General features: G+C 46.2%; 13 non-coding genes across 13 annotated transcripts; all 13 read left to right on the top strand.

Moving 5' to 3' along the window:
• The first annotated feature begins 1,578 nt into the window (after positions 1-1,578).
• Positions 1,579-1,650, top strand: TRNAA-CGC (transfer RNA alanine (anticodon CGC)). The gene has a single exon. It is a non-coding gene; the product is annotated as a tRNA-Ala (tRNA).
• A 2,072-nt stretch (positions 1,651-3,722) lies between these two features.
• On the top strand, positions 3,723-3,794 carry TRNAA-UGC (transfer RNA alanine (anticodon UGC)). The gene has a single exon. It is a non-coding gene; the product is annotated as a tRNA-Ala (tRNA).
• Positions 3,795-4,058: 264 nt separating this feature from the next.
• On the top strand, positions 4,059-4,130 carry TRNAA-CGC (transfer RNA alanine (anticodon CGC)). Its single transcript has one exon. It is a non-coding gene; the product is annotated as a tRNA-Ala (tRNA).
• Positions 4,131-6,514: 2,384 nt separating this feature from the next.
• On the top strand, positions 6,515-6,586 carry TRNAA-CGC (transfer RNA alanine (anticodon CGC)). Its single transcript has one exon. It is a non-coding gene; the product is annotated as a tRNA-Ala (tRNA).
• Positions 6,587-8,676: 2,090 nt separating this feature from the next.
• Positions 8,677-8,748, top strand: TRNAA-UGC (transfer RNA alanine (anticodon UGC)). The gene has a single exon. It is a non-coding gene; the product is annotated as a tRNA-Ala (tRNA).
• A 264-nt stretch (positions 8,749-9,012) lies between these two features.
• Positions 9,013-9,084, top strand: TRNAA-CGC (transfer RNA alanine (anticodon CGC)). Its single transcript has one exon. It is a non-coding gene; the product is annotated as a tRNA-Ala (tRNA).
• Positions 9,085-11,466: 2,382 nt separating this feature from the next.
• TRNAA-CGC (transfer RNA alanine (anticodon CGC)) lies at positions 11,467-11,538 on the top strand. The gene has a single exon. It is a non-coding gene; the product is annotated as a tRNA-Ala (tRNA).
• Positions 11,539-13,965: 2,427 nt separating this feature from the next.
• Positions 13,966-14,037, top strand: TRNAA-CGC (transfer RNA alanine (anticodon CGC)). Its single transcript has one exon. It is a non-coding gene; the product is annotated as a tRNA-Ala (tRNA).
• Positions 14,038-16,444: 2,407 nt separating this feature from the next.
• Positions 16,445-16,516, top strand: TRNAA-CGC (transfer RNA alanine (anticodon CGC)). The gene has a single exon. It is a non-coding gene; the product is annotated as a tRNA-Ala (tRNA).
• Positions 16,517-18,945: 2,429 nt separating this feature from the next.
• TRNAA-UGC (transfer RNA alanine (anticodon UGC)) lies at positions 18,946-19,017 on the top strand. Its single transcript has one exon. It is a non-coding gene; the product is annotated as a tRNA-Ala (tRNA).
• Positions 19,018-21,420: 2,403 nt separating this feature from the next.
• Positions 21,421-21,492, top strand: TRNAA-CGC (transfer RNA alanine (anticodon CGC)). The gene has a single exon. It is a non-coding gene; the product is annotated as a tRNA-Ala (tRNA).
• Positions 21,493-23,882: 2,390 nt separating this feature from the next.
• Positions 23,883-23,954, top strand: TRNAA-CGC (transfer RNA alanine (anticodon CGC)). The gene has a single exon. It is a non-coding gene; the product is annotated as a tRNA-Ala (tRNA).
• Positions 23,955-26,345: 2,391 nt separating this feature from the next.
• TRNAA-CGC (transfer RNA alanine (anticodon CGC)) lies at positions 26,346-26,417 on the top strand. Its single transcript has one exon. It is a non-coding gene; the product is annotated as a tRNA-Ala (tRNA).
• Positions 26,418-27,206: the final 789 nt, after the last annotated feature.

Below are 27,206 nucleotides of genomic sequence, written 5' to 3'. Positions count from 1 at the left end.
TCCTCAAGTGTTGGCTTTTTCCTGTACATGGGAATTAGGATGATGTGTTCTTTTGCCATACTAAATCCTGTTGCTGAACGTCTTCTCTTTGGAGCCGATGATTGTGGACATGCACGGTGCACCATGCTTCAGTGTGATGTCTGCTTTTTTCATTGGAAGCCTGTTAGCCTGATCTCTTACCGGGATGACACAAGGCAGACTCGTTCAGACAGAGGGGCATTGGCTGAAAATAGTGTCTCCACCGGTCCCCCTGCTAGGCAGTGGTATCATTCTGAGGTGCTGTGCACGCTCACCAACTATCACCCCCTCTGACCTTTCCCACCGCAGAACACCCTGAATGCATTCAGCGGGTTATGCTTCATTCTAGGGCTGCAATGGATCGCCTAGTGGCAAAACCAATGGAAGCACCATTGACTTCCGCAGAATTCCACTGCTTGTCTGCCTAGAGAAGCGACATCTGCCGAGTGTGCTAGGGACACTCATGACGGCAGAGCTATAGAGTGGTGGGTCCACGTTGCTTTCCACTAGCCAGCAAATACAGAAGGACATCCGAAAGAGGTGTCAGTCTATCCAGCAACATTTGTGGGCTTTCGGCTGGAGGAATTCCTGCGCGAAATGGTGCTATCTCATTTTTGGTGTTTGAAGACATACATATATATATATATATATATTTATTTTTTCTCCATAACTACACTTCTCAAATCTGGGGCATCTATCCGAGATGGCTGTGTCACATTATGTGATGTCTCAGGCACCAACGTGATGAGATCGACCTGGCGCTTTAACTTTGTCATTGTAAGTAGTAAGATGTAATTTGGCAGTTGTCATGTTTTTTCATATGCACTACTGCAAACCCCTTTCCTTACTTAGCCCACTCCCTCCTGAAGCTTTTAGGTGTGATGAGGAAGTGTCCTCTCAGCGGGGATGTAGCTCAGTGGTAGAGCGCATGCTTTGCATGTATGAGGACCTGGGGCATTTCCACTTGTTTCTCTTTTTGACTGTCATATGATCTCTATCCACTAGATGGCCCTTTGAGCACAGTAATCCTCTGGTGGAAATCTTCCCCTGGAAGTCATCTCTTATGGAGAAGCAAAATGCACACTGCTTCAGTGTGACCATGAGGTTTTCCATTCTTGCTCCAGTTTTCCCTGCTCTTTTGCTAGTGCTTCACTCGGCAGAATGTTTTGACCAGAAGAGTTCTCCCTGAAAATTATGTCTGCGGGACAGACACACTGCATACCAAGGGGATGTAGCTCAGTGGTAGAGCACTTGCTTTGCATGGATGAGGCCCTGGGTCCAATCCCTGGCATCTCCAATTGTTTCCCTTTTTTTGACTGTCATATGGTCTCTGTCCACTAGATGGCTCTTTGAGCACGGTAATCCTCTGGTGGAATACTTCCCCTGGAAGTCATCTCTTATGGAGAAGCATAATGCACACTGCTTCAGCTGACCATGTGCTTTTCCAGTCTTGCTCCCGTTTTCCCTGGTCTTTTGCTAGTGCTTCAGTTGGCAGCATATTTTAACCGGAAGAATTCTCCCAGGAAAAGATGTCTGCAGGACAGGCCCACCGCACACCGAGGGGATGTAGCTCAGTGGTAGAGCGCATGCTTCGCATGTATGAGGTCCCGGGTTCAATCCCCGGCATCTCCATTTGCATAAACATCAGTGTGATTTTGTCCCGGTTATTTTGTATTTCACACTGCAACTCGGGCCATGATTATAGGATCATCGACATTCATATCTATTTGTCTGAGAAAACGCTGGTGCCCGTATGGCAAACCTGCCTATAATATATCACTGAGGTTTACGTCCCTGCCAGTGTCAACATCCTGTATGCCTTCACAATCACTACAAATAGAAATGCACAGAGAGAACCTTCACACCACAGTTTTAACGGTGCAGAATCGTGAAAGGATTCGCATTGCCTTGCGTTTCTTTTCAGTCGATTGTTTTGGTTCCGAATGTATAGCTCCACCATTGTACCTTTGTAGCATATGATGGCTAGCTTTAAAAATAATTTGTTTTCACTGGATGTGGCCACAGATGTGCCTCTGTTGTCAACCTAAGTCGATCAGGTTCTGTAACTTGTTAGTTTTGAGCTGGAATATCCTACCAGCTCTGCTGCTGGGGCCTATCTCTGGCTTCTAAAAGCAAAAGTCTTGAACATATTGATATTTTTCATTAGTTGGTCAGGGGAATTGCATGGGGGGGCAGCCTTTCTGCATGTTTCTATGGACAACCAGACACAGGTGGCTCTAAAATGAAGTCTGCCATTTGGAAACTCCAATTCGACAGTTACCGTCAGTTCTGGGCGCTGTTAGTCCCAAGCAGCCAGCCAGCATCTGGTAGATTTCACAGTTCCTTGCTGGCAGTGGGGATGTAACTCAGTGGTAGAGCACATACTTGGGAAATATGAGGCCACAGGTTCGATCCCAGGCATCTCCATGTGATATTTTTCCTCAATTGTGGGCTTTTTATCCTGTACATAGGAATTAGGATGATGTGTTCTTTTGCCATACTAAATCCTGTTCCTGAACGTCTTCTCTTTGGAGCCGATGATTGTGGACATGCACGGTGCACCATGCTTCAGTGTGATGTCTGCTTTTTTCATTGGAAGCCTGTTAGCCTGATCTCTTACCGGGACGACACAAGGCAGACTCGTTCAGACAGAGGGGCATTGGCTGAGAATAGTGTCTCCACCGGTCCCCCTGCTAGGCAGTGGTGTCATTCTGAGGTGCTGTGCACGCTCACCAACTATCGCCCCCTCTGACCTTTCCCACCGCAGAACACCCTGAATGCATTCAGCGGGTTATGCTTCATTCTAGGGCTGCAATGGATCGCCTAGTGGCAAAACCAATGGAAGCACCATTGACCTTCCGCAGAATTCCACTGCTTGTCTGCCTAGAGAAGTGACATCTGCCGAGTGTGCTATGGACACTCATGACGGCAGAGCTATAGAGTGGTGGGTCCACGTTGCTTTCCACTAGCCAGCAAATACAGAAGGACATCCGAAAGAGGTGTCAGTCTATCCAGCAACATTTGTGGGCTTTCGGCTGGAGGAATTCCTGCACGAAATGGTGCTATCTCATTTTTGGTGTTTGAAGACATACATATATATATATATATATATATATATATATATATATATATTTATTTTTTCTCCATAACTACACTTCTCAAATCTGGGGCATCTATCCGAGATGGCCGTGTCACATTATGTGATGTCTCAGGCACCAACGTGATGAGATCGACCTGGCGCTTTAACTTTGTCATTGTAAGTAGTAAGATGTAATTTGGCAGCTGTCATGTTTTTTCATATGCACTACTGCAAACCCCTTTCCTTACTTAGCCCACTCCCTCCTGAAGCTTCTAGGTGTGATGAGGAAGTGTCCTCTCAGCGGGGGTGTAGCTCAGTGGTAGAGCGCATGCTTTGCATGTATGAGGACCCGGGGCATTTCCACTTGTTTCTCTTTTTGACTGTCATATGATCTCTATCCACTAGATGGCCCTTTGAGCACAGTAATCCTCTGGTGGAAATCTTCCCTTGGAAGTCATCTCTTATGGAGAAGCAAAATGCACACTGCTTCAGTGTGACCATGAGGTTTTCCATTCTTGCTCCAGTTTTCCCTGCTCTTTTGCTAGTGCTTCACTCGGCAGAATGTTTTGACCAGAAGAGTTCTCCCTGAAAATTATGTCTGCAGGACAGACACACTGCATACCGAGGGGATGTAGCTCAGTGGTAGAGCACTTGCTTTGCATGTATGAGGCCCCGGGTCCAATCCCTGGCATCTCCAATTGTTTCCCTTTTTTTGACTGTCATATGGTCTCTGTCCACTAGATGGCTCTTTGATCACGGTAATCCTCTGGTGGAATACTTCCCCTGGAAGTCATCTCTTATGGAGAAGCATAATGCACACTGCTTCAGTGTGACCATGTGCTTTTCCAGTCTTGCTCCCGTTTTCCCTGGTCTTTTGCTAGTGCTTCAGTTGGCAGCATATTTTGACCAGAAGAATTCTCCCAGGAAAAGATGTCTGCAGGACAGACTCACCACACACCGAGGGGATGTAGCTCAGTGGTAGAGCACATGCTTCGCATGTATGAGGTCCCGGGTTCAGTCCCCGACATCTCCATTTGCATAAACATCAGTGTGATTTTGTCCCGGTTATTTTGTATTTCACACTGCAACTCGGGCCATGATTATAGGATCATCGACATTCATATCTATTTGTCTGAGAAAACGCTGGTGCCCGTATCGCAAACCTGCCTGTAATATATCAGTGAGGTTTGCGTCCCTGCCAGTGTCAACATCCTGTATGCCTTCACAATCACTACAAATAGAAATGCACAGAGAGTACCATCACACCACAGTTTTAACCGTGCAGAATCGTGAAAGGATTGGCATTGCCTTGCGTTTCTTTTCAGTCGATTGTTTTGGTTCCGAATGGATAGCTCCACCATTGTACCTTTGTAGCATATGATGGCTAGCTTTAAAAATAATTTGTTTTCACTGGATGTGGCCACATATGTACCTCTGTTGTCAACCTAAGTTGATCAGGTTCTGTAACTTGTTAGTTTTGAGCTGGAATATGCTACCAGCTCTGCTGCTGGGGGCCTATCTTCGGCTTCTAAAAGCAAAAGCCTTGAACATATTGATATTTTTCATAAGTTGATCAGGGGGATTACAGGGGGGGCAGCTTTTCTGCATGTTTCTATGGACAACCAGACACAGGTGGCTCTAAAATGAAGTCCGCCATTTGGAAACTCCAATTCGACAGTTACCATCAGTTCTGGGCGCTGTTAGTCCCAAGCAGCCAGCCAGTATCTGGTAGATTTCATAGGTCTTTGCTGGCAGCAGGGCTGTAACTCAGTGGTAGAGCACATGCTTTGGAAGTATGAGGCCACAGGTTCGATCCCCGGCATCTCCATATGATATGTTTCCTCAAGTGTTGGCTTTTTCCTGTACATGGGAATTAGGATGATGTGTTCTTTTGCCATACTAAATCCTGTTGCTGAACGTCTTTCCTTTGGAGCCGATGATTGTGGACATGCACGGTGCACCATGCTTCAGTGTGATGTCTGCTTTTTTCATTGGAAGCCTGTTAGCCTGATCTCTTACCGGGATGACACAAGGCAGACTCGTTCAGACAGAGGGGCATTGGCTGAAAATAGTGTCTCCACCGGTCCCCCTGCTAGGCAGTGGTATCATTCTGAGGTGCTGTGCACGCTCACCAACTATCACCCCCTCTGACCTTTCCCACCGCAGAACACCCTGAATGCATTCAGCGGGTTATGCTTCATTCTAGGGCTGCAATGGATCGCCTAGTGGCAAAACCAATGGAAGCACCATTGACTTCCGCAGAATTCCACTGCTTGTCTGCCTAGAGAAGCGACATCTGCCGAGTGTGCTAGGGACACTCATGACGGCAGAGCTATAGAGTGGTGGGTCCACGTTGCTTTCCACTAGCCAGCAAATACAGAAGGACATCCGAAAGAGGTGTCAGTCTATCCAGCAACATTTGTGGGCTTTCGGCTGGAGGAATTCCTGCGCGAAATGGTGCTATCTCATTTTTGGTGTTTGAAGACATACATATATATATATATATATATTTATTTTTTCTCCATAACTACACTTCTCAAATCTGGGGCATCTATCCGAGATGGCTGTGTCACATTATGTGATGTCTCAGGCACCAACGTGATGAGATCGACCTGGCGCTTTAACTTTGTCATTGTAAGTAGTAAGATGTAATTTGGCAGTTGTCATGTTTTTTCATATGCACTACTGCAAACCCCTTTCCTTACTTAGCCCACTCCCTCCTGAAGCTTTTAGGTGTGATGAGGAAGTGTCCTCTCAGCGGGGATGTAGCTCAGTGGTAGAGCGCATGCTTTGCATGTATGAGGACCTGGGGCATTTCCACTTGTTTCTCTTTTTGACTGTCATATGATCTCTATCCACTAGATGGCCCTTTGAGCACAGTAATCCTCTGGTGGAAATCTTCCCCTGGAAGTCATCTCTTATGGAGAAGCAAAATGCACACTGCTTCAGTGTGACCATGAGGTTTTCCATTCTTGCTCCAGTTTTCCCTGCTCTTTTGCTAGTGCTTCACTCGGCAGAATGTTTTGACCAGAAGAGTTCTCCCTGAAAATTATGTCTGCGGGACAGACACACTGCATACCAAGGGGATGTAGCTCAGTGGTAGAGCACTTGCTTTGCATGGATGAGGCCCTGGGTCCAATCCCTGGCATCTCCAATTGTTTCCCTTTTTTTGACTGTCATATGGTCTCTGTCCACTAGATGGCTCTTTGAGCACGGTAATCCTCTGGTGGAATACTTCCCCTGGAAGTCATCTCTTATGGAGAAGCATAATGCACACTGCTTCAGCTGACCATGTGCTTTTCCAGTCTTGCTCCCGTTTTCCCTGGTCTTTTGCTAGTGCTTCAGTTGGCAGCATATTTTAACCGGAAGAATTCTCCCAGGAAAAGATGTCTGCAGGACAGGCCCACCGCACACCGAGGGGATGTAGCTCAGTGGTAGAGCGCATGCTTCGCATGTATGAGGTCCCGGGTTCAATCCCCGGCATCTCCATTTGCATAAACATCAGTGTGATTTTGTCCCGGTTATTTTGTATTTCACACTGCAACTCGGGCCATGATTATAGGATCATCGACATTCGTATCTATTTGTCTGAGAAAACGCTGGTGCCCGTATGGCAAACCTGCCTATAATATATCACTGAGGTTTACGTCCCTGCCAGTGTCAACATCCTGTATGCCTTCACAATCACTACAAATAGAAATGCACAGAGAGAACCTTCACACCACAGTTTTAACGGTGCAGAATCGTGAAAGGATTCGCATTGCCTTGCGTTTCTTTTCAGTCGATTGTTTTGGTTCCGAATGTATAGCTCCACCATTGTACCTTTGTAGCATATGATGGCTAGCTTTAAAAATAATTTGTTTTCACTGGATGTGGCCACAGATGTGCCTCTGTTGTCAACCTAAGTCGATCAGGTTCTGTAACTTGTTAGTTTTGAGCTGGAATATCCTACCAGCTCTGCTGCTGGGGCCTATCTCTGGCTTCTAAAAGCAAAAGTCTTGAACATATTGATATTTTTCATTAGTTGGTCAGGGGAATTGCATGGGGGGGCAGCCTTTCTGCATGTTTCTATGGACAACCAGACACAGGTGGCTCTAAAATGAAGTCTGCCATTTGGAAACTCCAATTCGACAGTTACCGTCAGTTCTGGGCGCTGTTAGTCCCAAGCAGCCAGCCAGCATCTGGTAGATTTCACAGTTCCTTGCTGGCAGTGGGGATGTAACTCAGTGGTAGAGCACATACTTGGGAAATATGAGGCCACAGGTTCGATCCCAGGCATCTCCATGTGATATTTTTCCTCAATTGTGGGCTTTTTATCCTGTACATAGGAATTAGGATGATGTGTTCTTTTGCCATACTAAATCCTGTTCCTGAACGTCTTCTCTTTGGAGCCGATGATTGTGGACATGCACGGTGCACCATGCTTCAGTGTGATGTCTGCTTTTTTCATTGGAAGCCTGTTAGCCTGATCTCTTACCGGGACGACACAAGGCAGACTCGTTCAGACAGAGGGGCATTGGCTGAGAATAGTGTCTCCACCGGTCCCCCTGCTAGGCAGTGGTGTCATTCTGAGGTGCTGTGCACGCTCACCAACTATCACCCCCTCTGACCTTTCCCACCGCAGAACACCCTGAATGCATTCAGCGGGTTATGCTTCATTCTAGGGCTGCAATGGATCGCCTAGTGGCAAAACCAATGGAAGCACCATTGACCTTCCGCAGAATTCCACTGCTTGTCTGCCTAGAGAAGTGACATCTGCCGAGTGTGCTATGGACACTCATGACGGCAGAGCTATAGAGTGGTGGGTCCACGTTGCTTTCCACTAGCCAGCAAATACAGAAGGACATCCGAAAGAGGTGTCAGTCTATCCAGCAACATTTGTGGGCTTTCGGCTGGAGGAATTCCTGCACGAAATGGTGCTATCTCATTTTTGGTGTTTGAAGACATACATATATATATATATATATATATATATATATATATATATATATATATATATATATATATTTATTTTTTCTCCATAACTACACTTCTCAAATCTGGGGCATCTATCCGAGATGGCCGTGTCACATTATGTGATGTCTCAGGCACCAACGTGATGAGATCGACCTGGCGCTTTAACTTTGTCATTGTAAGTAGTAAGATGTAATTTGGCAGCTGTCATGTTTTTTCATATGCACTACTGCAAACCCCTTTCCTTACTTAGCCCACTCCCTCCTGAAGCTTCTAGGTGTGATGAGGAAGTGTCCTCTCAGCGGGGGTGTAGCTCAGTGGTAGAGCGCATGCTTTGCATGTATGAGGACCCGGGGCATTTCCACTTGTTTCTCTTTTTGACTGTCATATGATCTCTATCCACTAGATGGCCCTTTGAGCACAGTAATCCTCTGGTGGAAATCTTCCCTTGGAAGTCATCTCTTATGGAGAAGCAAAATGCACACTGCTTCAGTGTGACCATGAGGTTTTCCATTCTTGCTCCAGTTTTCCCTGCTCTTTTGCTAGTGCTTCACTCGGCAGAATGTTTTGACCAGAAGAGTTCTCCCTGAAAATTATGTCTGCAGGACAGACACACTGCATACCGAGGGGATGTAGCTCAGTGGTAGAGCACTTGCTTTGCATGTATGAGGCCCCGGGTCCAATCCCTGGCATCTCCAATTGTTTCCCTTTTTTTGACTGTCATATGGTCTCTGTCCACTAGATGGCTCTTTGATCACGGTAATCCTCTGGTGGAATACTTCCCCTGGAAGTCATCTCTTATGGAGAAGCATAATGCACACTGCTTCAGTGTGACCATGTGCTTTTCCAGTCTTGCTCCCGTTTTCCCTGGTCTTTTGCTAGTGCTTCAGTTGGCAGCATATTTTGACCAGAAGAATTCTCCCAGGAAAAGATGTCTGCAGGACAGACTCACCACACACCGAGGGGATGTAGCTCAGTGGTAGAGCACATGCTTCGCATGTATGAGGTCCCGGGTTCAGTCCCCGACATCTCCATTTGCATAAACATCAGTGTGATTTTGTCCCGGTTATTTTGTATTTCACACTGCAACTCGGGCCATGATTATAGGATCATCGACATTCATATCTATTTGTCTGAGAAAACGCTGGTGCCCGTATCGCAAACCTGCCTGTAATATATCAGTGAGGTTTGCGTCCCTGCCAGTGTCAACATCCTGTATGCCTTCACAATCACTACAAATAGAAATGCACAGAGAGTACCATCACACCACAGTTTTAACCGTGCAGAATCGTGAAAGGATTGGCATTGCCTTGCGTTTCTTTTCAGTCGATTGTTTTGGTTCCGAATGGATAGCTCCACCATTGTACCTTTGTAGCATATGATGGCTAGCTTTAAAAATAATTTGTTTTCACTGGATGTGGCCACATATGTACCTCTGTTGTCAACCTAAGTTGATCAGGTTCTGTAACTTGTTAGTTTTGAGCTGGAATATGCTACCAGCTCTGCTGCTGGGGGCCTATCTTCGGCTTCTAAAAGCAAAAGCCTTGAACATATTGATATTTTTCATAAGTTGATCAGGGGGATTACAGGGGGGGCAGCTTTTCTGCATGTTTCTATGGACAACCAGACACAGGTGGCTCTAAAATGAAGTCCGCCATTTGGAAACTCCAATTCGACAGTTACCATCAGTTCTGGGCGCTGTTAGTCCCAAGCAGCCAGCCAGTATCTGGTAGATTTCATAGGTCTTTGCTGGCAGCAGGGCTGTAACTCAGTGGTAGAGCACATGCTTTGGAAGTATGAGGCCACAGGTTCGATCCCCGGCATCTCCATATGATATGTTTCCTCAAGTGTTGGCTTTTTCCTGTACATGGGAATTAGGATGATGTGTTCTTTTGCCATACTAAATCCTGTTGCTGAACGTCTTCTCTTTGGAGCCGATGATTGTGGACATGCACGGTGCACCATGCTTCAGTGTGATGTCTGCTTTTTTCATTGGAAGCCTGTTAGCCTGATCTCTTACCGGGATGACACAAGGCAGACTCGTTCAGACAGAGGGGCATTGGCTGAAAATAGTGTCTCCACCGGTCCCCCTGCTAGGCAGTGGTATCATTCTGAGGTGCTGTGCACGCTCACCAACTATCACCCCCTCTGACCTTTCCCACCGCAGAACACCCTGAATGCATTCAGCGGGTTATGCTTCATTCTAGGGCTGCAATGGATCGCCTAGTGGCAAAACCAATGGAAGCACCATTGACTTCCGCAGAATTCCACTGCTTGTCTGCCTAGAGAAGCGACATCTGCCGAGTGTGCTAGGGACACTCATGACGGCAGAGCTATAGAGTGGTGGGTCCACGTTGCTTTCCACTAGCCAGCAAATACAGAAGGACATCCGAAAGAGGTGTCAGTCTATCCAGCAACATTTGTGGGCTTTCGGCTGGAGGAATTCCTGCGCGAAATGGTGCTATCTCATTTTTGGTGTTTGAAGACATACATATATATATATATATATTTATTTTTTCTCCATAACTACACTTCTCAAATCTGGGGCATCTATCCGAGATGGCTGTGTCACATTATGTGATGTCTCAGGCACCAACGTGATGAGATCGACCTGGCGCTTTAACTTTGTCATTGTAAGTAGTAAGATGTAATTTGGCAGTTGTCATGTTTTTTCATATGCACTACTGCAAACCCCTTTCCTTACTTAGCCCACTCCCTCCTGAAGCTTTTAGGTGTGATGAGGAAGTGTCCTCTCAGCGGGGATGTAGCTCAGTGGTAGAGCGCATGCTTTGCATGTATGAGGACCTGGGGCATTTCCACTTGTTTCTCTTTTTGACTGTCATATGATCTCTATCCACTAGATGGCCCTTTGAGCACAGTAATCCTCTGGTGGAAATCTTCCCCTGGAAGTCATCTCTTATGGAGAAGCAAAATGCACACTGCTTCAGTGTGACCATGAGGTTTTCCATTCTTGCTCCAGTTTTCCCTGCTCTTTTGCTAGTGCTTCACTCGGCAGAATGTTTTGACCAGAAGAGTTCTCCCTGAAAATTATGTCTGCGGGACAGACACACTGCATACCAAGGGGATGTAGCTCAGTGGTAGAGCACTTGCTTTGCATGGATGAGGCCCTGGGTCCAATCCCTGGCATCTCCAATTGTTTCCCTTTTTTTGACTGTCATATGGTCTCTGTCCACTAGATGGCTCTTTGAGCACGGTAATCCTCTGGTGGAATACTTCCCCTGGAAGTCATCTCTTATGGAGAAGCATAATGCACACTGCTTCAGCTGACCATGTGCTTTTCCAGTCTTGCTCCCGTTTTCCCTGGTCTTTTGCTAGTGCTTCAGTTGGCAGCATATTTTAACCGGAAGAATTCTCCCAGGAAAAGATGTCTGCAGGACAGGCCCACTGCACACCGAGGGGATGTAGCTCAGTGGTAGAGCGCATGCTTCGCATGTATGAGGTCCCGGGTTCAATCCCCGGCATCTCCATTTGCATAAACATCAGTGTGATTTTGTCCCGGTTATTTTGTATTTCACACTGCAACTCGGGCCATGATTATAGGATCATCGACATTCATATCTATTTGTCTGAGAAAACGCTGGTGCCCGTATGGCAAACCTGCCTATAATATATCACTGAGGTTTACGTCCCTGCCAGTGTCAACATCCTGTATGCCTTCACAATCACTACAAATAGAAATGCACAGAGAGAACCTTCACACCACAGTTTTAACGGTGCAGAATCGTGAAAGGATTCGCATTGCCTTGCGTTTCTTTTCAGTCGATTGTTTTGGTTCCGAATGTATAGCTCCACCATTGTACCTTTGTAGCATATGATGGCTAGCTTTAAAAATAATTTGTTTTCACTGGATGTGGCCACAGATGTGCCTCTGTTGTCAACCTAAGTCGATCAGGTTCTGTAACTTGTTAGTTTTGAGCTGGAATATCCTACCAGCTCTGCTGCTGGGGCCTATCTCTGGCTTCTAAAAGCAAAAGTCTTGAACATATTGATATTTTTCATTAGTTGGTCAGGGGAATTGCATGGGGGGGCAGCCTTTCTGCATGTTTCTATGGACAACCAGACACAGGTGGCTCTAAAATGAAGTCTGCCATTTGGAAACTCCAATTCGACAGTTACCGTCAGTTCTGGGCGCTGTTAGTCCCAAGCAGCCAGCCAGCATCTGGTAGATTTCACAGTTCCTTGCTGGCAGTGGGGATGTAACTCAGTGGTAGAGCACATACTTGGGAAATATGAGGCCACAGGTTCGATCCCAGGCATCTCCATGTGATATTTTTCCTCAATTGTGGGCTTTTTATCCTGTACATAGGAATTAGGATGATGTGTTCTTTTGCCATACTAAATCCTGTTCCTGAACGTCTTCTCTTTGGAGCCGATGATTGTGGACATGCACGGTGCACCATGCTTCAGTGTGATGTCTGCTTTTTTCATTGGAAGCCTGTTAGCCTGATCTCTTACCGGGACGACACAAGGCAGACTCGTTCAGACAGAGGGGCATTGGCTGAGAATAGTGTCTCCACCGGTCCCCCTGCTAGGCAGTGGTGTCATTCTGAGGTGCTGTGCACGCTCACCAACTATCACCCCCTCTGACCTTTCCCACCGCAGAACACCCTGAATGCATTCAGCGGGTTATGCTTCATTCTAGGGCTGCAATGGATCGCCTAGTGGCAAAACCAATGGAAGCACCATTGACCTTCCGCAGAATTCCACTGCTTGTCTGCCTAGAGAAGCGACATCTGCCGAGTGTGCTATGGACACTCATGACGGCAGAGCTATAGAGTGGTGGGTCCACGTTGCTTTCCACTAGCCAGCAAATACAGAAGGACATCTGAAAGAGGTGTCAGTCTATCTAGCAACATATGTGGGCTTTCGGCTGGAGGAATTCCTGCGCGAAATGGTGCTATCTCATTTTTGGTGTTTGAAGACATACATATATATATATATATATATATATATATATATATATATATATATATATATATATATATATTTATTTTTTCTCCATAACTACACTTCTCAAATCTGGGGCATCTATACGAGATGGCTGTGTCACATTATGTGATGTCTCAGGCACCAACGTGATAAGATCGACCTGGCGCTTTAACTTTGTCATTGTAAGTAGTAAGATGTAATTTGGCAGTTGTCATGTTTTTTCATATGCACTACTGCAAACCCCTTTCCTTACTTAGCCCACTCCCTCCTGAAGCTTTTAGGTGTGATGAGGAAGTGTCCTCTCAGCGGGGATGTAGCTCAGTGGTAGAGCGCATGCTTTGCATGTATGAGGACCTGGGGCATTTCCACTTGTTTCTCTTTTTGACTGTCATATGATCTCTATCCACTAGATGGCCCTTTGAGCACAGTAATCCTCTGGTGGATATCTTTCCCTGGAAGTCATCTCTTATGGAGAAGCAAAATGCACACTGCTTCAGTGTGACCATGAGGTTTTCCATTCTTGCTCCAGTTTTCCCTGCTCTTTTGCTAGTGCTTCACTCGGCAGAATGTTTTGACCAGAAGAGTTCTCCCTGAAAATTATGTCTGCGGGACAGACACACTGCATACCGAGGGGATGTAGCTCAGTGGTAGAGCACTTGCTTTGCATGGATGAGGCCCTGGGTCCAATCCCTGGCATCTCCAATTGTTTCCCTTTTTTTGACTGTCATATGGTCTCTGTCCACTAGATGGCTCTTTGAGCATGGTAATCCTCTGGTGGAATACTTCCCCTGGAAGTCATCTCTTATGGAGAAGCATAATGCACACTGCTTCAGCTGACCATGTGCTTTTCCAGTCTTGCTCCCGTTTTCCCTGGTCTTTTGCTAGTGCTTCAGTTGGCAGCATATTTTGACCGGAAGAATTCTCCCAGGAAAAGATGTCTGCAGGACAGGCCCACCGCACACCGAGGGGATGTAGCTCAGTGGTAGAGCGCATGCTTCGCATGTATGAGGTCCCGGGTTCAATCCCCGGCATCTCCATTTGCATAAACATCAGTGTGATTTTGTCCCGGTTATTTTGTATTTCACACTGCAACTCGGGCCATGATTATAGGATCATCGACATTCATATCTATTTGTCTGAGAAAACGCTGGTGCCCGTATGGCAAACCTGCCTATAATATATCACTGAGGTTTGCGTCCCTGCCAGTGTCAACATCCTGTATGCCTTCACAATCACTACAAATAGAAATGCACAGAGAGAAACATCACACCACAGTTTTAACGGTGCAGAATCGTGAAAGGATTGGCATTGCCTTGCGTTTCTTTTCAGTCGATTGTTTTGGTTCCGAATGTATAGCTCCACCATTGTACCTTTGTAGCATATGATGCCTAGCTTTAAAAATAATTTGTTTTCACTGGATGTGGCCACAGATGTGCCTCTGTTGTCAACCTAAGTCGATCAGGTTCTGTAACTTGTTAGTTTTGAGCTGGAATATCCTACCAGCTCTGCTGCTGGGGCCTATCTCTGGCTTCTAAAAGCAAAAGTCTTGAACATATTGATATTTTTCATTAGTTGGTCAGGGGAATTGCATGGGGGGGGGCAGCCTTTCTGCATGTTTCTATGGACAACCAGACACAGGTGGCTCTAAAATGAAGTCTGCCATTTGGAAACTCAAATTCGACAGTTACCGTCAGTTCTGGGAGCTGTTAGTCCCAAGCAGCCAGCCAGCATCTGGTAGATTTCACAGTTCCTTAGATTTCACAGTTCCTTGCTGGCAGTGGGGATGTAATTCAGTGGTAGAGCACATACTTGGGAAGTATGAGGCCACAGGTTCGATCCCAGGCATTTCCATGTGATATTTTTCCTCAATTGTGGGCTTTTTATACTGTACATAGGAATTAGGATGATGTGTTCTTTTGCCATACTAAATCCTGTTCCTGAACGTCTTCTCTTTGGAGCCGATGATTGTGGACATGCACGGTGCACCATGCTTCAGTCTGATGTCTGCTTTTTTCATTGGAAGCCCGTTAGCCTGATCTCTTACCGGGATGAAACAAGGCAGACTCGTTCAGAGAGGCATTGGCTGAGAATAGTGTCTCCACCGGTCCCCCTGCTAGGCAGTGGTGTCATTCTGAGGTGCTGTGCACGCTCACCAACTATCACCCCCTCTGACCTTTCCCACCGCAGAACACCCTGAATGTATTCAGCGGGCTATGCTTCATTCTAGGGCTGCAATGGATCGCCTAGTGGCAAAACCAATGGAAGCACCATTGACCTTCCGCAGAATTCCACTGCTTGTCTGCCTAGAGAAGCGACATCTGCCCAGTGTGCTATGGACACTCTTGACGGCAGAGCTATAGAGTGGTGGGTCCACGTTGCTTTACACTAGCCAGCAAATACAGAAGGACATCCAAAGAGGTGTCAGTCTATCCAGCAACATTTGTGGGCTTTCGGCTGGAGGAATTCCTGCGCGAAATGGTGCTATCTCAATTTTGGTGTTTGAAGACATACATATATATATATATATATATATATATTTATTTTTTCTCCATAACTACACTTCTCAAATCTGGGGCATCTATACGAGATGGCTGTGTCACATTATGTGATGTCTCAGGCACCAACGTGATGAGATCGACCTGGCGCTTTAACTTTGTCATTGTAAGTAGTAAGATGTAATTTGGCAGTTGTCATGTTTTTTCATATGCACTACTGCAAACCCCTTTCCTTACTTAGCCCACTCCCTCCTGAAGCTTTTAGGTGTGATGAGGAAGTGTCCTCTCAGCGGGGATGTAGCTCAGTGGTAGAGCGCATGCTTTGCACGTATGAGGACCTGGGGCATTTCCACTTGTTTCTCTTTTTGACTGTCATATGATCTCTATCCACTAGATGGCCCTTTGAGCACAGTAATCCTCTGGTGGAAATCTTCCCCTGGAAGTCATCTCTTATGGAGAAGCAAAATGCACACTGCTTCAGTGTGACCATGAGGTTTTCCATTCTTGCTCCAGTTTTCCCTGCTCTTTTGCTAGTGCTTCACTCGGCAGAATGTTTTGACCAGAAGAGTTCTCCCTGAAAATTATGTCTGCGGGACAGACACACTGCATACCGAGGGGATGTAGCTCAGTGGTAGAGCACTTGCTTTGCATGGATGAGGCCCTGGGTCCAATCCCTGGCATCTCCAATTGTTTCCCTTTTTTTGACTGTCATATGGTCTCTGTCCACTAGATGGCTCTTTGAGCATGGTAATCCTCTGGTGGAATACTTCCCCTGGAAGTCATCTCTTATGGAGAAGCATAATGCACACTGCTTCAGCTGACCATGTGCTTTTCCAGTCTTGCTCCCGTTTTCCCTGGTCTTTTGCTAGTGCTTCAGTTGGCAGCATATTTTGACCGGAAGAATTCTCCCAGGAAAAGATGTCTGCAGGACAGGCCCACCGCACACCGAGGGGATGTAGCTCAGTGGTAGAGCGCATGCTTCGCATGTATGAGGTCCCGGGTTCAATCCCCGGCATCTCCATTTGCATAAACATCAGTGTGATTTTGTCCCGGTTATTTTGTATTTCACACTGCAACTCGGGCCATGATTATAGGATCATCGACATTCATATCTATTTGTCTGAGAAAACGCTGGTGCCCGTATGGCAAACCTGCCTATAATATATCACTGAGGTTTGCGTCCCTGCCAGTGTCAACATCCTGTATGCCTTCACAATCACTACAAATAGAAATGCACAGAGAGAAACATCACACCACAGTTTTAACGGTGCAGAATCGTGAAAGGATTGGCATTGCCTTGCGTTTCTTTTCAGTCGATTGTTTTGGTTCCGAATGTATAGCTCCACCATTGTACCTTTGTAGCATATGATGCCTAGCTTTAAAAATAATTTGTTTTCACTGGATGTGGCCACAGATGTGCCTCTGTTGTCAACCTAAGTCGATCAGGTTCTGTAACTTGTTAGTTTTGAGCTGGAATATCCTACCAGCTCTGCTGCTGGGGCCTATCTCTGGCTTCTAAAAGCAAAAGTCTTGAACATATTGATATTTTTCATTAGTTGGTCAGGGGAATTGCATGGGGGGGGGCAGCCTTTCTGCATGTTTCTATGGACAACCAGACACAGGTGGCTCTAAAATGAAGTCTGCCATTTGGAAACTTCAATTCGACAGTTACCGTCAGTTCTGGGAGCTGTTAGTCCCAAGCAGCCAGCCAGCATCTGGTAGATTTCACAGTTCCTTGCTGGCAGTGGGGATGTAATTCAGTGGTAGAGCACATACTTGGGAAGTATGAGGCCACAGGTTCGATCCCAGGCATTTCCATGTGATATTTTTCCTCAATTGTGGGCTTTTTATACTGTACATAGGAATTAGGATGATGTGTTCTTTTGCCATACTAAATCCTGTTCCTGAACGTCTTCTCTTTGGAGCCGATGATTGTGGACATGCACGGTGCACCATGCTTCAGTGTGATGTCTGCTTTTTTCATTGGAAGCCTGTTAGCCTGATCTCTTACCGGGACGACACAAGGCAGACTCGTTCAGACAGAGGGGCATTGGCTGAGAATAGTGTCTCCACCGGTCCCCCTGCTAGGCAGTGGTGTCATTCTGAGGTGCTGTGCACGCTCACCAACTATCACCCCCTCTGACCTTTCCCACCGCAGAACACCCTGAATGCATTCAGCGGGTTATGCTTCATTCTAGGGCTGCAATGGATCGCCTAGTGGCAAAACCAATGGAAGCACCATTGACCTTCCGCAGAATTCCACTGCTTGTCTGCCTAGAGAAGCGACATCTGCCGAGTGTGCTATGGACACTCATGACGGCAGAGCTATAGAGTGGTGGGTCCACGTTGCTTTCCACTAGCCAGCAAATACAGAAGGACATCTGAAAGAGGTGTCAGTCTATCTAGCAACATATGTGGGCTTTCGGCTGGAGGAATTCCTGCGCGAAATGGTGCTATCTCATTTTTGGTGTTTGAAGACATACATATATATATATATATATATATATATATATATATATATATATATATATATATATATATATTTATTTTTTCTCCATAACTACACTTCTCAAATCTGGGGCATCTATACGAGATGGCTGTGTCACATTATGTGATGTCTCAGGCACCAACGTGATGAGATCGACCTGGCGCTTTAACTTTGTCATTGTAAGTAGTAAGATGTAATTTGGCAGTTGTCATGTTTTTTCATATGCACTACTGCAAACCCCTTTCCTTACTTAGCCCACTCCCTCCTGAAGCTTTTAGGTGTGATGAGGAAGTGTCCTCTCAGCGGGGATGTAGCTCAGTGGTAGAGCGCATGCTTTGCATGTATGAGGACCTGGGGCATTTCCACTTGTTTCTCTTTTTGACTGTCATATGATCTCTATCCACTAGATGGCCCTTTGAGCACAGTAATCCTCTGGTGGAAATCTTCCCCTGGAAGTCATCTCTTATGGAGAAGCAAAATGCACACTGCTTCAGTGTGACCATGAGGTTTTCCATTCTTGCTCCAGTTTTCCCTGCTCTTTTGCTAGTGCTTCACTCGGCAGAATGTTTTGACCAGAAGAGTTCTCCCTGAAAATTATGTCTGCGGGACAGACACACTGCATACCAAGGGGATGTAGCTCAGTGGTAGAGCACTTGCTTTGCATGGATGAGGCCCTGGGTCCAATCCCTGGCATCTCCAATTGTTTCCCTTTTTTTGACTGTCATATGGTCTCTGTCCACTAGATGGCTCTTTGAGCACGGTAATCCTCTGGTGGAATACTTCCCCTGGAAGTCATCTCTTATGGAGAAGCATAATGCACACTGCTTCAGCTGACCATGTGCTTTTCCAGTCTTGCTCCCGTTTTCCCTGGTCTTTTGCTAGTGCTTCAGTTGGCAGCATATTTTAACCGGAAGAATTCTCCCAGGAAAAGATGTCTGCAGGACAGGCCCACTGCACACCGAGGGGATGTAGCTCAGTGGTAGAGCGCATGCTTTGCATGTATGAGGTCCCGGGTTCAATCCCCGGCATCTCCATTTGCATAAACATCAGTGTGATTTTGTCCGGGTTATTTTGTATTTCACACTGCAACTCGGGCCATGATTATAGGATCATCGACATTCATATCTATTTGTCTGAGAAAACGCTGGTGCCCGTATGGCAAACCTGCCTATAATATATCACTGAGGTTTACGTCCCTGCCAGTGTCAACATCCTGTATGCCTTCACAATCACTACAAATAGAAATGCACAGAGAGAACCTTCACACCACAGTTTTAACGGTGCAGAATCGTGAAAGGATTCGCATTGCCTTGCGTTTCTTTTCAGTCGATTGTTTTGGTTCCGAATGTATAGCTCCACCATTGTACCTTTGTAGCATATGATGGCTAGCTTTAAAAATAATTTGTTTTCACTGGATGTGGCCACAGATGTGCCTCTGTTGTCAACCTAAGTCGATCAGGTTCTGTAACTTGTTAGTTTTGAGCTGGAATATCCTACCAGCTCTGCTGCTGGGGCCTATCTCTGGCTTCTAAAAGCAAAAGTCTTGAACATATTGATATTTTTCATTAGTTGGTCAGGGGAATTGCATGGGGGGGCAGCCTTTCTGCATGTTTCTATGGACAACCAGACACAGGTGGCTCTAAAATGAAGTCTGCCATTTGGAAACTCCAATTCGACAGTTACCGTCAGTTCTGGGCGCTGTTAGTCCCAAGCAGCCAGCCAGCATCTGGTAGATTTCACAGTTCCTTGCTGGCAGTGGGGATGTAACTCAGTGGTAGAGCACATACTTGGGAAATATGAGGCCACAGGTTCGATCCCAGGCATCTCCATGTGATATTTTTCCTCAATTGTGGGCTTTTTATCCTGTACATAGGAATTAGGATGATGTGTTCTTTTGCCATACTAAATCCTGTTCCTGAACGTCTTCTCTTTGGAGCCGATGATTGTGGACATGCACGGTGCACCATGCTTCAGTGTGATGTCTGCTTTTTTCATTGGAAGCCTGTTAGCCTGATCTCTTACCGGGACGACACAAGGCAGACTCGTTCAGACAGAGGGGCATTGGCTGAGAATAGTGTCTCCACCGGTCCCCCTGCTAGGCAGTGGTGTCATTCTGAGGTGCTGTGCACGCTCACCAACTATCACCCCCTCTGACCTTTCCCACCGCAGAACACCCTGAATGCATTCAGCGGGTTATGCTTCATTCTAGGGCTGCAATGGATCGCCTAGTGGCAAAACCAATGGAAGCACCATTGACCTTCCGCAGAATTCCACTGCTTGTCTGCCTAGAGAAGCGACATCTGCCGAGTGTGCTATGGACACTCATGACGGCAGAGCTATAGAGTGGTGGGTCCACGTTGCTTTCCACTAGCCAGCAAATACAGAAGGACATCTGAAAGAGGTGTCAGTCTATCTAGCAACATATGTGGGCTTTCGGCTGGAGGAATTCCTGCGCGAAATGGTGCTATCTCATTTTTGGTGTTTGAAGACATACATATATATATATATATATATATATATATATATATATTTATTTTTTCTCCATAACTACACTTCTCAAATCTGGGGCATCTATACGAGATGGCTGTGTCACATTATGTGATGTCTCAGGCACCAACGTGATAAGATCGACCTGGCGCTTTAACTTTGTCATTGTAAGTAGTAAGATGTAATTTGGCAGTTGTCATGTTTTTTCATATGCACTACTGCAAACCCCTTTCCTTACTTAGCCCACTCCCTCCTGAAGCTTTTAGGTGTGATGAGGAAGTGTCCTCTCAGCGGGGATGTAGCTCAGTGGTAGAGCGCATGCTTTGCATGTATGAGGACCTGGGGCATTTCCACTTGTTTCTCTTTTTGACTGTCATATGATCTCTATCCACTAGATGGCCCTTTGAGCACAGTAATCCTCTGGTGGATATCTTCCCCTGGAAGTCATCTCTTATGGAGAAGCAAAATGCACACTGCTTCAGTGTGACCATGAGGTTTTCCATTCTTGCTCCAGTTTTCCCTGCTCTTTTGCTAGTGCTTCACTCGGCAGAATGTTTTGACCAGAAGAGTTCTCCCTGAAAATTATGTCTGCGGGACAGACACACTGCATACCGAGGGGATGTAGCTCAGTGGTAGAGCACTTGCTTTGCATGGATGAGGCCCTGGGTCCAATCCCTGGCATCTCCAATTGTTTCCCTTTTTTTGACTGTCATATGGTCTCTGTCCACTAGATGGCTCTTTGAGCATGGTAATCCTCTGGTGGAATACTTCCCCTGGAAGTCATCTCTTATGGAGAAGCATAATGCACACTGCTTCAGCTGACCATGTGCTTTTCCAGTCTTGCTCCCGTTTTCCCTGGTCTTTTGCTAGTGCTTCAGTTGGCAGCATATTTTGACCGGAAGAATTCTCCCAGGAAAAGATGTCTGCAGGACAGGCCCACCGCACACCGAGGGGATGTAGCTCAGTGGTAGAGCGCATGCTTCGCATGTATGAGGTCCCGGGTTCAATCCCCGGCATCTCCATTTGCATAAACATCAGTGTGATTTTGTCCCGGTTATTTTGTATTTCACACTGCAACTCGGGCCATGATTATAGGATCATCGACATTCATATCTATTTGTCTGAGAAAACGCTGGTGCCCGTATGGCAAACCTGCCTATAATATATCACTGAGGTTTGCGTCCCTGCCAGTGTCAACATCCTGTATGCCTTCACAATCACTACAAATAGAAATGCACAGAGAGAAACATCACACCACAGTTTTAACGGTGCAGAATCGTGAAAGGATTGGCATTGCCTTGCGTTTCTTTTCAGTCGATTGTTTTGGTTCCGAATGTATAGCTCCACCATTGTACCTTTGTAGCATATGATGCCTAGCTTTAAAAATAATTTGTTTTCACTGGATGTGGCCACAGATGTGCCTCTGTTGTCAACCTAAGTCGATCAGGTTCTGTAACTTGTTAGTTTTGAGCTGGAATATCCTACCAGCTCTGCTGCTGGGGCCTATCTCTGGCTTCTAAAAGCAAAAGTCTTGAACATATTGATATTTTTCATTAGTTGGTCAGGGGAATTGCATGGGGGGGGGCAGCCTTTCTGCATGTTTCTATGGACAACCAGACACAGGTGGCTCTAAAATGAAGTCTGCCATTTGGAAACTCCAATTCGACAGTTACCGTCAGTTCTGGGAGCTGTTAGTCCCAAGCAGCCAGCCAGCATCTGGTAGATTTCACAGTTCCTTGCTGGCAGTGGGGATGTAATTCAGTGGTAGAGCACATACTTGGGAAGTATGAGGCCACAGGTTCGATCCCAGGCATTTCCATGTGATATTTTTCCTCAATTGTGGGCTTTTTATACTGTACATAGGAATTAGGATGATGTGTTCTTTTGCCATACTAAATCCTGTTCCTGAACGTCTTCTCTTTGGAGCCGATGATTGTGGACATGCACGGTGCACCATGCTTCAGTCTGATGTCTGCTTTTTTCATTGGAAGCCCGTTAGCCTGATCTCTTACCGGGATGAAACAAGGCAGACTCGTTCAGAGAGGCATTGGCTGAGAATAGTGTCTCCACCGGTCCCCCTGCTAGGCAGTGGTGTCATTCTGAGGTGCTGTGCACGCTCACCAACTATCACCCCCTCTGACCTTTCCCACCGCAGAACACCCTGAATGTATTCAGCGGGCTATGCTTCATTCTAGGGCTGCAATGGATCGCCTAGTGGCAAAACCAATGGAAGCACCATTGACCTTCCGCAGAATTCCACTGCTTGTCTGCCTAGAGAAGCGACATCTGCCCAGTGTGCTATGGACACTCTTGACGGCAGAGCTATAGAGTGGTGGGTCCACGTTGCTTTACACTAGCCAGCAAATACAGAAGGACATCCAAAGAGGTGTCAGTCTATCCAGCAACATTTGTGGGCTTTCGGCTGGAGGAATTCCTGCGCGAAATGGTGCTATCTCAATTTTGGTGTTTGAAGACATACATATATATATATATATATATATATATTTATTTTTTCTCCATAACTACACTTCTCAAATCTGGGGCATCTATACGAGATGGCTGTGTCACATTATGTGATGTCTCAGGCACCAACGTGATGAGATCGACCTGGCGCTTTAACTTTGTCATTGTAAGTAGTAAGATGTAATTTGGCAGTTGTCATGTTTTTTCATATGCACTACTGCAAACCCCTTTCCTTACTTAGCCCACTCCCTCCTGAAGCTTTTAGGTGTGATGAGGAAGTGTCCTCTCAGCGGGGATGTAGCTCAGTGGTAGAGCGCATGCTTTGCACGTATGAGGACCTGGGGCATTTCCACTTGTTTCTCTTTTTGACTGTCATATGATCTCTATCCACTAGATGGCCCTTTGAGCACAGTAATCCTCTGGTGGAAATCTTCCCCTGGAAGTCATCTCTTATGGAGAAGCAAAATGCACACTGCTTCAGTGTGACCATGAGGTTTTCCATTCTTGCTCCAGTTTTCCCTGCTCTTTTGCTAGTGCTTCACTCGGCAGAATGTTTTGACCAGAAGAGTTCTCCCTGAAAATTATGTCTGCGGGACAGACACACTGCATACCGAGGGGATGTAGCTCAGTGGTAGAGCACTTGCTTTGCATGGATGAGGCCCTGGGTCCAATCCCTGGCATCTCCAATTGTTTCCCTTTTTTTGACTGTCATATGGTCTCTGTCCACTAGATGGCTCTTTGAGCATGGTAATCCTCTGGTGGAATACTTCCCCTGGAAGTCATCTCTTATGGAGAAGCATAATGCACACTGCTTCAGCTGACCATGTGCTTTTCCAGTCTTGCTCCCGTTTTCCCTGGTCTTTTGCTAGTGCTTCAGTTGGCAGCATATTTTGACCGGAAGAATTCTCCCAGGAAAAGATGTCTGCAGGACAGGCCCACCGCACACCGAGGGGATGTAGCTCAGTGGTAGAGCGCATGCTTCGCATGTATGAGGTCCCGGGTTCAATCCCCGGCATCTCCATTTGCATAAACATCAGTGTGATTTTGTCCCGGTTATTTTGTATTTCACACTGCAACTCGGGCCATGATTATAGGATCATCGACATTCATATCTATTTGTCTGAGAAAACGCTGGTGCCCGTATGGCAAACCTGCCTATAATATATCACTGAGGTTTGCGTCCCTGCCAGTGTCAACATCCTGTATGCCTTCACAATCACTACAAATAGAAATGCACAGAGAGAAACATCACACCACAGTTTTAACGGTGCAGAATCGTGAAAGGATTGGCATTGCCTTGCGTTTCTTTTCAGTCGATTGTTTTGGTTCCGAATGTATAGCTCCACCATTGTACCTTTGTAGCATATGATGCCTAGCTTTAAAAATAATTTGTTTTCACTGGATGTGGCCACAGATGTGCCTCTGTTGTCAACCTAAGTCGATCAGGTTCTGTAACTTGTTAGTTTTGAGCTGGAATATCCTACCAGCTCTGCTGCTGGGGCCTATCTCTGGCTTCTAAAAGCAAAAGTCTTGAACATATTGATATTTTTCATTAGTTGGTCAGGGGAATTGCATGGGGGGGGGCAGCCTTTCTGCATGTTTCTATGGACAACCAGACACAGGTGGCTCTAAAATGAAGTCTGCCATTTGGAAACTCCAATTCGACAGTTACCGTCAGTTCTGGGAGCTGTTAGTCCCAAGCAGCCAGCCAGCATCTGGTAGATTTCACAGTTCCTTGCTGGCAGTGGGGATGTAATTCAGTGGTAGAGCACATACTTGGGAAGTATGAGGCCACAGGTTCGATCCCAGGCATTTCCATGTGATATTTTTCCTCAATTGTGGGCTTTTTATACTGTACATAGGAATTAGGATGATGTGTTCTTTTGCCATACTAAATCCTGTTCCTGAACGTCTTCTCTTTGGAGCCGATGATTGTGGACATGCACGGTGCACCATGCTTCAGTGTGATGTCTGCTTTTTTCATTGGAAGCCTGTTAGCCTGATCTCTTACCGGGACGACACAAGGCAGACTCGTTCAGACAGAGGGGCATTGGCTGAGAATAGTGTCTCCACCGGTCCCCCTGCTAGGCAGTGGTGTCATTCTGAGGTGCTGTGCACGCTCACCAACTATCACCCCCTCTGACCTTTCCCACCGCAGAACACCCTGAATGCATTCAGCGGGTTATGCTTCATTCTAGGGCTGCAATGGATCGCCTAGTGGCAAAACCAATGGAAGCACCATTGACCTTCCGCAGAATTCCACTGCTTGTCTGCCTAGAGAAGCGACATCTGCCGAGTGTGCTATGGACACTCATGACGGCAGAGCTATAGAGTGGTGGGTCCACGTTGCTTTCCACTAGCCAGCAAATACAGAAGGACATCCGAAAGAGGTGTCAGTCTATCCAGCAACATTTGTGGGCTTTCGGCTGGAGGAATTCCTGCGCGAAATGGTGCTATCTCATTTTTGGTGTTTGAAGACATACATATATATATATATATATATATTTATTTTTTCTCCATAACTACACTTCTCAAATCTGGGGCATCTATCCGAGATGGCTGTGTCACATTATGTGATGTCTCAGGCACCAACGTGATGAGATCGACCTGGCGCTTTAACTTTGTCATTGTAAGTAGTAAGATGTAATTTGGCAGTTGTCATGTTTTTTCATATGCACTACTGCAAACCCCTTTCCTTACTTAGCCCACTCCCTCCTGAAGCTTTTAGGTGTGATGAGGAAGTGTCCTCTCAGCGGGGATGTAGCTCAGTGGTAGAGCGCATGCTTTGCATGTATGAGGACCTGGGGCATTTCCACTTGTTTCTCTTTTTGACTGTCATATGATCTCTATCCACTAGATGGCCCTTTGAGCACAGTAATCCTCTGGTGGAAATCTTCCCCTGGAAGTCATCTCTTATGGAGAAGCAAAATGCACACTGCTTCAGTGTGACCATGAGGTTTTCCATTCTTGCTCCAGTTTTCCCTGCTCTTTTGCTAGTGCTTCACTCGGCAGAATGTTTTGACCAGAAGAGTTCTCCCTGAAAATTATGTCTGCGGGACAGACACACTGCATACCAAGGGGATGTAGCTCAGTGGTAGAGCACTTGCTTTGCATGGATGAGGCCCTGGGTCCAATCCCTGGCATCTCCAATTGTTTCCCTTTTTTTGACTGTCATATGGTCTCTGTCCACTAGATGGCTCTTTGAGCACGGTAATCCTCTGGTGGAATACTTCCCCTGGAAGTCATCTCTTATGGAGAAGCATAATGCACACTGCTTCAGCTGACCATGTGCTTTTCCAGTCTTGCTCCCGTTTTCCCTGGTCTTTTGCTAGTGCTTCAGTTGGCAGCATATTTTAACCGGAAGAATTCTCCCAGGAAAAGATGTCTGCAGGACAGGCCCACTGCACACCGAGGGGATGTAGCTCAGTGGTAGAGCGCATGCTTCGCATGTATGAGGTCCCGGGTTCAATCCCCGGCATCTCCATTTGCATAAACATCAGTGTGATTTTGTCCCGGTTATTTTGTATTTCACACTGCAACTCGGGCCATGATTATAGGATCATCGACATTCATATCTATTTGTCTGAGAAAACGCTGGTGCCCGTATGGCAAACCTGCCTATAATATATCACTGAGGTTTACGTCCCTGCCAGTGTCAACATCCTGTATGCCTTCACAATCACTACAAATAGAAATGCACAGAGAGAACCTTCACACCACAGTTTTAACGGTGCAGAATCGTGAAAGGATTCGCATTGCCTTGCGTTTCTTTTCAGTCGATTGTTTTGGTTCCGAATGTATAGCTCCACCATTGTACCTTTGTAGCATATGATGGCTAGCTTTAAAAATAATTTGTTTTCACTGGATGTGGCCACAGATGTGCCTCTGTTGTCAACCTAAGTCGATCAGGTTCTGTAACTTGTTAGTTTTGAGCTGGAATATCCTACCAGCTCTGCTGCTGGGGCCTATCTCTGGCTTCTAAAAGCAAAAGTCTTGAACATATTGATATTTTTCATTAGTTGGTCAGGGGAATTGCATGGGGGGGCAGCCTTTCTGCATGTTTCTATGGACAACCAGACACAGGTGGCTCTAAAATGAAGTCTGCCATTTGGAAACTCCAATTCGACAGTTACCGTCAGTTCTGGGCGCTGTTAGTCCCAAGCAGCCAGCCAGCATCTGGTAGATTTCACAGTTCCTTGCTGGCAGTGGGGATGTAACTCAGTGGTAGAGCACATACTTGGGAAATATGAGGCCACAGGTTCGATCCCAGGCA

The sequence above is a fragment of the Ambystoma mexicanum genome (assembly GCF_040938575.1).
Source record: "Ambystoma mexicanum isolate Mex_15411 chromosome 12 unlocalized genomic scaffold, UKY_AmexF1_1 Mex_chr12_unloc.1, whole genome shotgun sequence".
Taxonomy (NCBI): Eukaryota; Metazoa; Chordata; class Amphibia; order Caudata; family Ambystomatidae; genus Ambystoma; species Ambystoma mexicanum.
The sequence above is the reverse complement of the archived record's forward strand: the minus strand, read 5'-3'. Positions and strand labels throughout refer to the sequence as shown.